The following is a 10,993-nucleotide window of genomic DNA, read 5'->3' as shown; positions in this document are numbered from 1 at the left end:
TTCTTTTGGTGCATATAAAAGTGATGTGACCATAATTACTGCACATTTAATCCCCGAATTAGCCTTGTTCCCATGCTTTTTAGTGCATATTTGGGTCATTTATTGTCTTTAGTCCTTTGTTTTGAATATTCTTTGAGGTTTTGTGTCCTTGGTAGGAAAGGAGTGCAAACCTTGAATTTTCATGGCAAAATGAGGCTAAATTGATTGAATTCAATGATCAAGCATCAAGGAGAGACAAGATTAGAAGGCCTTTGTACATACTATAGTAGATGGGCAATAATGAGAAAAGATCCTTGCATCCCCGGGGAAATCCTCAAGGACTTTATGAAGAAAAAGGATGAAAAGAAGAAGGAATGAAGCTGTTTGACAATCCGAGCGGATTGCCCTGAAGACGCCCGTCCAAGGCCTACAATCCGAGCGTCTTCCTCAGCTGGACGCTCGGCCAAAACCTCCACAATCCGCCCGTCTTCCCCCTCTGGACGCCCGTCCAGAAACACCCAAATCCACCCGTCCCGTGCCTAAGACGCCCGGATTCCCTCACAGCCTATTTCGTCTTCTACAACTTCAAGAAAGGATGCGCATCTTTTTCTAAGACTGGCGAAAAAGAGACCGGAGTCTCCCTAGAGACCGGCGATTCCTCAAGGACTTAATCGTCATTTAAGCCCTTAGTAAACCCTAATTTATGTAACTAATCCCCACTATAAATACCCCATTAGTCTAATTAGAAGTGCATGTTCTTCTTAGCAATCTTTAGTGTAGTTAATATCAATCAAATCTCTCTTTAATCTTGTAATCCACATTTAATCATGTTTTAATACAAGTTTTATTTCCTTAATCTCTCTCTTGTTCATCCTTTATTTTGGGTAATTGAAGACTATTTGGGTTATTATTGGGAGATTGACAACCTTCCAATCAAGCATCAAGTACTTCTATTATTCTTTGCTTTATTATTGGAATCATTAGTAGGTACAATTCTCTTAATCCCTTTTTAATTATTGTTAATTATCTTCATTTATTCATCATGTTTTACTTTGTTGGTATGATTGACAACCTTGCTAGCATGTTCAACATGATAATGAGTGAGTAGTTTCCTTAGCTAGGGTTAATGGGTAATTAAGGGAAACCAACATGGGGAATGATTCATGCTTAATCTAATATGTTTTCATAGTTTATTTGCTTGCTTGTTGTGATCTCAACTTATGCACACGTTATGTTTGATGAAATGCGAGCCTTTGAATCCTTGCATTTTTTACCCATCACCTATCTTTTCAATGAGACTTGTAAGACATAAACCAACTCGAGTTTCATTAGACCATGCATATAGTTGAGTAGGGAAGATTAAGTCGACTTGTAGGTGTTGTACAATCTAATCGATTCGGCTCCGGGACCCAAACTTTCCTAGGATTGTAAGATATAAACCAACTCGATCCATCACAACAATAATTGCTTGCTTATAATTTGAGAATATGTTTGTATGATCAATTCCCATGAATCTCCTATGACCCCATGACACCATAGTTCTTTTTATCAATTGTTTACATCCATTTTAATTCATCTTGCTTGTTTACTTTCATTGCTATTTAGTTTAGTGATCTTCTACTCCAAACCCCAATTGTGACACCCTTAGACACCACTAGTTGCAATAGAAAATCTCATCTTAATTCCTGTCCCTTGGGATCCGACCTTTACTTGCCTTTTTACTAATTGTAGAGTTGTTTGTGAAGTTATAAATTGTGTTTTGGTCTAGGTGCTCCTAACGACAAGTACTGAAAACTAAACCCTCACGAGGGATCACGACTAAAAATGGCGCCGTTACCGGGAACGGTGTTAACTTGATTTAGATTTTCTTGTATTGTTATTAGTTGTGTATTTCTTTGCCTTGGGGAAGTAAAACTCCTCAAGGTTTGTTCTAATTATTTTAGAGTTGCTTGAAATTTTGCATGTCTAGAAGATCACAAGGTAACTTGGTGCCCTTTGATCACGAAATTGAAAGGACTTTGACAAACAATAGAAGACTTGCTAGGAGAACTTTGAGAGGTATTGGTGAGGTTGTAGATATTCAACCAAATACTATTGAGTTCATCAACCCTTTTGCAAGAGAAGGTGAGGAGAACCCAACGCAAAATCAAACCCACAATGCCTAAGTTTTCATCACATTCCGTACCAACCGAGGAGAACCTACCCAATGGTACTCCCACACCACAACATCTAACCGAAAATTTCATTGCCAAATCCGCATTTATCCAATTAGTCAAAAGAAGCCAATTTGGGGGGATGCCTAGTGAAGACCCTCATTCTCATATGGAGACTTTTTATTTCTCAAACCGGTGTAACTCAAGACAAAATACGATGGGTCTTATTTCCTTTTTCTCTAATTGGCACCTCGAAACAATGGTTGAAATGCTTTGATAAGGCTACTCTCGGAATTGATTCTTGGAAGAAGTTGGCTCTAGCTTTTTACAAAACGTTCTATCCACTGGAAAAGACTAACATGCTAAGAGCTCAAATTACGGGCTTTAAGCAAAGAGTTGAAGAATCTTTGTATGAAGCTTGGGAGCGATTCAAAGGAATTTGTCGCTCATGTCCTCACCATGGACTTAGCGAGTGGTTCTTGGTACAACAATTTTGAAACGGTCTATATGAAGACTCAAGAAACATTCTCAACATGGGATCAAATGGAATGTTCACCGAAGTTGATGACAATCAAACTTGGAACAAAACTGAGGAAATGGCGGTCCATAACTCACAATATAGTTGACCTCGCAAGGTTACTAGAGTCGGAAAGCATGAAGTGGACTCCATTACTCAATTGGGTGCTCAACTTAGTGCTCACATTGATACCATCAATTTGAAGTTTGAAAAAGCTATGGCTAGATTTGAAGAATCCTCAAAATCACCAAAGCATCATGTTAATGCCATGACGGCATCTTCATCAATCCCAAGTGGGGTATGTGAGAATTGTGGAACTTTGGGACATGACCAAAGTGAATATAGGGGAACAAATGAACAAGTGAATGCTTTTCAAGCATACAAGAGTGGTACCTCTTACTCCAACTATTATAATGAAAACACCAAATTCCATCCAAATCTCTCATACAAAAGCCAAAATGTTCAAAACCCTCAACCAACATACACCCCACCTCCCATGAGAAACCAAAATCAAAGACCCTTTTACAACCAAAACCAAGGTTACCAAAATCAAACTCCATACAATCAACAAAATGACCAAGGTTTTGATGTTCAAAAAGCGGTCCTCCAAATGCAAAAGAATCAACAAGAGTTTTTCACTCAAATGCAAAAGGATAGTCAAGCAAAGGATATCACCATCAACAACATCCTAGCTCACACCAAAATGTTGGAAACCCAATTGACTCAACTAGCATCTTCAATCTCACAAAGACAAAAGGGGCAATTACCACCTCAAAGTAATCCTCCAAGACATGAAACGGTTAGTGCCATTCACTTGAGGAGTGGTACAAGGTATGAAGCACCGAAGAAGAAATTTGAGGATGAAGTTGTGGAAGCTAGTGACAAAGAAGAAGTTGTGCAAAACTCCAAGGATGGAGAACCATCAAAAGAAGAAATTTCAAAGAAAAATGAAGACAATGTCAAGGAGAAGGAGCCCATTGTGATTAGACTTCCTTTTCCGAGTCGTCAAGCCAAGCCCAAATTTGATAACCAACTTGGAAAATTTATGGAAATTGTGAAGAATTTGGAAGTCTCTATTCCTTTCATGGAATTAATCAATCACGTGCCGGCCTATGCAAAATACATGAAAGACATCCTCACAAAGAAGAAGTCGATCCGGAAGCTTGAGACTATCGCCTTCACTAAGGTGAGTAGTGCAATACTTCAAGGGAGTTCACCTCCAAAACTTAAAGATCCGGGAAGCTTCTCAATACCGTGTACCATTGGCGACACCACGATCAACAAAGCCTTATGTGATCTAGGGGCTAGTGTGAGTTTTATGCCATACTCGGTGAGTAAAAGGCTAGGGATGGGAGAGCTTAAATGCACCAATATCACACTCCAAATGGCCGATAGATCGACGAAGACACCATTAGGGATATGGGAAGATGTTCCCGTAAGAGTTGGGAAATTTTTCATCCCGGTAGACTTTGTCATTGTTGACATGGAAGAAGACTCCAATATTCCAATCATTCTAGGAAGACCTTTCTTGCACACCGCGGGTGCGGTGATTGATGTGAAGCATCGAGAGCTCACTCTAGAAGTGGGAGATGAGAGCATAACTTTCAATCTTGACAACACCATGAGAGCTCCCCATTTGCATGAGCCATGTTTTATGGTTGATCATTATAGCCGGAAGGATGATAGGAAGAAGTCGGAATTCCAATGGAAGAAGAAAATTGATGATGCTCCATTCAAAGAGAAAGTGAATTATAACAAAGAGAGCTTGAAAAGCTCACCATAATCAAGCAATGAAGAGGATGGTCTCATTGGCCAAGACAAGAAAGTGGGAGAGTTGTCTCTATCAACTCAAGAGATCTTTAGTGATCGAGTAGATGAAGTTTGTGGTCTTTGGGACGATGAGTTTGAAGGGATTTTCAATCCCTATATTGGTAATGCTATCAATAAAACCGACACGAAGGACAACAAGGGCAAAGGTCTATTGAAGATCTTTATCATGATAATGAACAAGCTTTTGACTACTTCTTCAAGGTGTTGAGCAACATCAACAATACCTTGGACATGCCCTCATGACATCTCACTAAGGATGAGAGTTTGGTGGAGTCCTCTCCAAACCACCATTTGTAAATATTTCTAACTCCCTAACTCGCATTTTAATTCTCACATTGCATTTTTGTCATTTTTGGATTTTTATGCTTTGATCAAGGTAATTATCATTTTTGAGAGAAGTGAGGGAGGGACTAATGATTTTATTGATGTGTAATGCTTTAGCTTAGTGTGGGGATAGCAATTGCCTAGGCTATTCTTGCCTTAGTAGTGCCCCTACAATGAAGAACACGGGATTTAAAGAATGAAAAATGACAAGGGATATGCAAGTGCACGGATGGAACTGAATCCGGGTAGACCAGGGAGAATCCGAGCGTCCTTAAGGGGAATCCGCTCGTCTTCAGGAAATCCGAGCGTCTTTGGCAAAATCCGCCCGTCCATTTTAACTGAAAAATTGAAAATTTGGGACTGTCAAAGAATCCGAGCGTCCCAGCAGAGAAGACTCTCGTCTTGAAGAATCCGCTCGTCTTTGCAGAAAGACTCCCGTCTTTTTGCCAGTGTAAAATAAGAAAGCTTGTTGTATCAGAATCCGCCCGTCTTAAGCAGAATCCGCTCGTCCCGTAGTCAAAGAATCCGAGCGGATTGTCTGAAAGACGCCCGTCTTTAGGCGAGAATCCTGAACCCAGAATAGGCAGAATCCGAGCGTTCCGAAGGAAAGACGCCCGTCTTTAGGCGAGAATCCTGAACCCAGAATAGGCAGAATCCGAGCGTTCCGAAGGAAAGACGCCCGTCTTCCCCTGCAGTTTCAAATTTTTCGGGTGTTTTAAATACCCCCTCCCACATTCATTCCTTCATTCATACATTCAAAACACTACCCATAAACCCCAAAACTCAAAACCCTCATCCTCTCCATCACCAAAACAAGATTTCCTCAACCAAATTCAACAAAACCAAATCCAAACTTCCTTTTAACAACAATTAATCACTCCTCATCCAACAAAAATCATTCCAAATACCAAAATCTTCAACCTTTGAGTCGATTTTCGAAATACAAAGGCAAAGCCTTTCATCTTAAAATCTATTTGGGTATACTTGGAAATTGAAGGTTTTCACTCTTTTCTTGGTATTTTCATCAATGGCAAGAACAAAAGGATCAACAAAGGCGCCTAAGGCAAAGGCACTCTCAACAAGGCAACAATGTCTTCAAGCAATGAAAGCCTCATTGGCTATGGTGGTTGCTAGTGCAAACTTGGAAGTTCAACAACAACAAAATCCTCCCTAGGAAGCAACACCATCAACAACTCCGGAAATTGCTCAATTACCAAACTATCCGGAGGTAATTTTCATTTCTAACTCCCATAAGGATACATTTGCCAAGTATGTTAGGAAATCCTTTCTACCCACCAAATTCATATGTGAAGATGCCTTGAACAAATTGGGTGTCCTTGAACAAACAAAAGCCTTCTTTGAAGCCATGGGGTTGGGAAAATTGTTTGCTACAAGAGAATTTACATACCCCTCCCTTACCTTGTAATTCTTGAGTTCTTTGAAAGTGACTAAGGTAGAGACTAGAGAAAACATCGAGTTCCGCCTTGCCAATGTGAGTAGGCGCATCACCTTTGATGACTTGAGTAAAGCATTAGGTCTTAGTGATTCACCTAGTTATTACAAGAAGCCCGAAAAATATGACCCCACTCCTCTTTGGGAGGCGATTTTCGGGAGGAAATTTGAGAACTATCATGCTTGTCGCGCTCAATTAGCCCACCACCCGGGCATTAGAGTGTGGCACAATGTCATCGGGAATACTATCATTTCAAGAAAAGACACTAACCACTTTACCAAGCTCGATTGTATTCTACTTGAGTCGGCCTTAAATATTGGAAGGGAATTCACCAAGCCTTACAATTCTCTAAGGCTTTTGGTGGAAAGATGGCTCAATGTTGATTGTAGAAAGCAAGGCACCACTTTTATCGTAAATGGAGGTCTAGTCACTCTCTTGGCTAAGTACTTTGATCCGAATTTCAACAAGGATAGCAAGTATGTGGAGAAAAAAGGGGGTCATCTCATTGACATGGATGCCATGATTAACAAGTACAAGTGGGTCACTCATAACCCTCTTGACACCAAATATGGGTGGCTCACCAATGATGCTAGATCTTTTACTTTGCCTTCGAAGATATGCCGTTTGAGTGTTCATAGAACAAACTACCTTCTCCCCCTCTCAAAGGAAGCCGAATACATCATCCGTCAACAAAGGGGTGAAATTGAAATGCCCTCCTCCTCCATTGTCATACCACCCTATCCATTCAAATATCAAGAGTTCAAACCCGAAGGTGTTGGAGTGGGCAATACTACATGACTCTACTTATGCAAGAGATGCACAAACAAGCTTATAAGGATCGGGAAGATGCATACTTAGCCCAATATCCACCCCTCCTTCATTTAGTTAGGCAAGTACTACTTGATCCTTCATGTCCTTTGCCTAGTTGGGCGGATAGGGAAATCTTCATTCCAAGTGCATCTAGGGGTGAGATACCGGGTGACGATGAGGTTGTCGGTGATGAGGTTGTTGATGAGGGCATTGTTGAAGAGGTAAATGAAGAGGAAGAGGTTAATGAAGAAGAAGAAGATGATGAAGGAAGTGAGCAAGGAAGTGAAGAGGGAAGTGGTGATGAGTCCACTTCTATTGAGGAAGATGATGACAATGATGATATGGTGGAAGACTAGCAAGCTTTGGAGGCTCCTACCCTCTTAAGGTTTGTCTACTTCTTTCTTTGTTTTATTTATTTTATCTTGATCATGGTTGGAGAGTCCTAGCAACATAAAGGACTAACACCTCGGCCCCATTGAGGTGTTCTTATTTTATTGTTCCCACTTTTGAAAATCCAAAATGACAAATTTAGTTTCATGCATTGCATCTTGTGTGCATGAACTACCCCCAACTTTAGGACATTAGAAATAATATCTATCTCGCTTTGGGGAAGTACATGCATACGTAACGGGAGGTAATCTAAATTATGCTCTCCGTCATAAACAAAAACCCATGCATCATGTAGTGTAGATTAGTATAGCTTGCATTTAATGTAGAAATTCATGCATCATGTTTGCATAATTTCCCATCATTTTGGCCATTGAGGACAATGCCCATATTAGTGTGGGGATGAGGAATTCTAACTTAACTTTTATTCAAAAATCCAAAAAAAATCAAAAATTTTCGAAAAACCATAAAAATCTGAAAAATTTGAAAATCCAAAAACAAGTTCATTTCCTTTATAGTGTAGTCATGTATATATTGTTGTATATATTGTGTTTGTTTTATCCTTGTTCACATTGATTGACTACGCCACATCCGAAACATGAGGATCATGAAGACCGCATGGTATGATCTTTCCAATCTCCTTTTTCCTCTTTATGTTAATGACCATGTGGCTTTATTTTGATTGATGCGGTATAACAATGTGAATCTAGGACTTGCATTTAGATTATATGACATACTAGTTGGTAGAAGCATACGCATTAGAATGTATATATGTTAGTTGCATTATGGCATGTAGTTTGCATGGTTAGAAAATTTTGCGAAACCGTATACTTGGGAAGCTTGACAAGTGTATATAGGCCCTAATAGATGCTTTTTCGTCTTAAGACTTTGCTTGTTAGAATACTTGTAAAACACCCTAGGATGTGTCATGCTAGTATCCTTTGACCCATGGATTAAGGCCTAGTCAAGAGTACCTTGTGGTGTGATAACTCCTTGGCTACCGTTTATTCCAAGGTGACCCTTAAAACCATGCATGCATCCATCATCCATGTTCTACCACATTTTTGTTATCAAAGGGAATGGGCACAAAAAAAAATCAATTTGAGTTCAATGAAATGAAAAGTGAAAGAAAGTTTGCAAAAATGCATCAAACGAAAAGAGGAGCAAAAATAGAACTCCTATGCTTCAAATATAAGGCACCCTCACTACATATGGGGTGACTTTGAAAATGTTCAAAAAGAAATGCAAAAAGCTGAAAGTTGTCAAGTGTTGAAAAGCCAAAAATCAAAAGAAATGGCAAAGAAAGTGTTCTCAAATGTTATATGCCACAAGAAATTGGGGGAAAAAATAACAACAAAAGCAAACTCCCAAAATGAAATTCAAATACTATCGATCCCTTTATCCACCGTATCCATTTTTGTGCATGGTAGAGAGGGGACGGCCCTTCTTCTTGTCTAGGCAAGAGGGGGAATTCCGCAATCCTCCAGTGTTTCTAACACCATAGGGAGTCTATTCTTGACAAAAGCATTTAAAGATTGAGGACAAAGGTACCCTAGCTTGACACAACTTGGAGGTGATTTATTGGTATCCTTCTAGGCTTAGTAGTTTGAAGAAATTGCATCTATGAAGGAATGTGTACCCTTGAATTGCTTCCCTTGTAGATAATTTCCGCCACTTAGATGAGGAAAGTGGCTATTCTTTTGTAGATGCATCCATTACTTGATTTTATGTGCTTAATGTTTGGATGTGTCGTCATTTTGGCAAGACCCACCTTGCCTTGCAAGAAGGCATCCTACCTCATGGTTGTCTTGTTGTGAGTTGAAGGGGCGGAGTGAGACCCGCTAATTATCTCATATCGGCTATGTTATTAGGTTAGTTTAAGTAATGGTCCTAGTCTTTGTCACCTCTTTACTCGGGACGAGCAAAGGTTCGGTTTGGGGATATTTGATGTGACCATAATTAGAGCACATTTAGTCCCCGAATTAGCCTTGTTCCCATGCTTTTTAGTGCATATTTGGGTCATTTATTGTTTTTAGTCCTTTGTTTTGCATATTCTTTGAGGTTTTGTGTCCTTGGTAGGAAAGGAGTGCAAACCTTGCATTTTCATGGCAAAATGAGGCTAAATTGATTGAATTCAATGACCAAGCATCAAGGAGAGACAAGATTAGAAGGTCTTTGTACATACTACAGTAGATGGGGAATGATGAGAAAAGATCCTTGCATCCCCGAGGAAATCCTCAAGGATTTTATGAAGAAAAAGGAAGAAAAGAAGAAGGAATGAAGCTGTTTGACAATCCGAGCGGATTGCCCTGAAGACGCCCGTCCAAGGCCTACAATCCGAGCGTCTTCCTCAGCTGGACGCTCGGCCAAAACCTCCACAATCCGCCCATCTTCCCCCTCCGGACGCCCGTCCAGAAACACCCAAATCCGCCCGTCCCGTGCCTAAGACGCCTGGATTCCCTCACAGCCTCTTTCGTCTTCTACAACTTCAAGGAAGGATGCACATCTTTTTCTAAGACCGGCGAAAAAGAGACCGGAGTCTCCCTAGAGACCAACAATTCCTCAAGGACTTAATCGTCATTTAAGCCCTTAGTAAACCCTAATTTATGTAACTAATCCCCACTATAAATACCCCATTAGTCTAAAAAGAACAGCATGTTCTTCTTAGCAATCTTTAGTGTAGTTAATATCAATTAAATCTCTCTTTAATCTTGTAATCAACATTTAATCAAGTTTTAATACAAGTTTTATTTCCTTAATCTATCTCTTGTTCATCCTTTATTTTGGGTAATTGAAGACTATTTGGGTTATTATTGGGAGATTGACAACCTTCCAATAAAGCATCAAGTACTTCTATTATTCTTTGCTTTATTATTGGAATCATTAGTAGGTATAATTCTCTTTATCCCTTTTTAATTATTGTTAATTATCTTCATTTATTCATCATGTTTTACTTTGTTGGTATGATTGACAACCTGGCTAGCATGTTCAACATGATAATGAGTGAGTAGTTTCCTTAGCTAGGGTTAATGGATAATTAGGGGAAACCAACATTGGGAATGATTCATGCTTAATATAATATGTTTTCATAGTTTATTTGCTTGCTTGTTGTGATCTCAACTTATGCACATGTTATGTTTGATGAAATGCGAGCCTTTGAATCCTTGCATTTTTTACCCATCACCTATCTTTTCAATGAAACTTGTAAGACATAAACCAACTCGAGTCTCATTAGACCATGCATATAGTTGGGTAGGGATGATTAAGTCGACTTGTAGGTGTTGTACAATCTAATCGATTCGGCTCCGGGACCCAAACTTTCCTAGGATTGTAAGATATAAACCAACTCGATCCATCACAACAATAATTGCTTGCTTATAATTTGAGAATATGTTTGTATGATCAATTCCCATGAATCCCATATGACCCCATGACACCCTAGTGCTTTTTATCAATTGTTTACATCCCTTTTAATTCATCTTGCTTGTTTACTTTCATTGCTATTTAGTTTAGTGATCTTCTACTCCAAACCCCAATTGT

The 10,993-nt window shown here is 39.5% G+C and overlaps 1 non-coding gene across 1 annotated transcript; it reads right to left on the bottom strand.

Moving 5' to 3' along the window:
• Positions 1-2,491: 2,491 nt before the first annotated feature.
• Positions 2,492-2,598, bottom strand: LOC141624367 (small nucleolar RNA R71). The gene has a single exon (XR_012534174.1). It is a non-coding gene; the product is annotated as a small nucleolar RNA R71 (small nucleolar RNA).
• Positions 2,599-10,993: the final 8,395 nt, after the last annotated feature.

This window comes from Silene latifolia, chromosome X (assembly GCF_048544455.1).
Source record: "Silene latifolia isolate original U9 population chromosome X, ASM4854445v1, whole genome shotgun sequence".
NCBI lineage: Eukaryota > Viridiplantae > Streptophyta > Magnoliopsida > Caryophyllales > Caryophyllaceae > Silene > Silene latifolia.
This window is presented reverse-complemented; position numbering and strand designations above follow the sequence as displayed.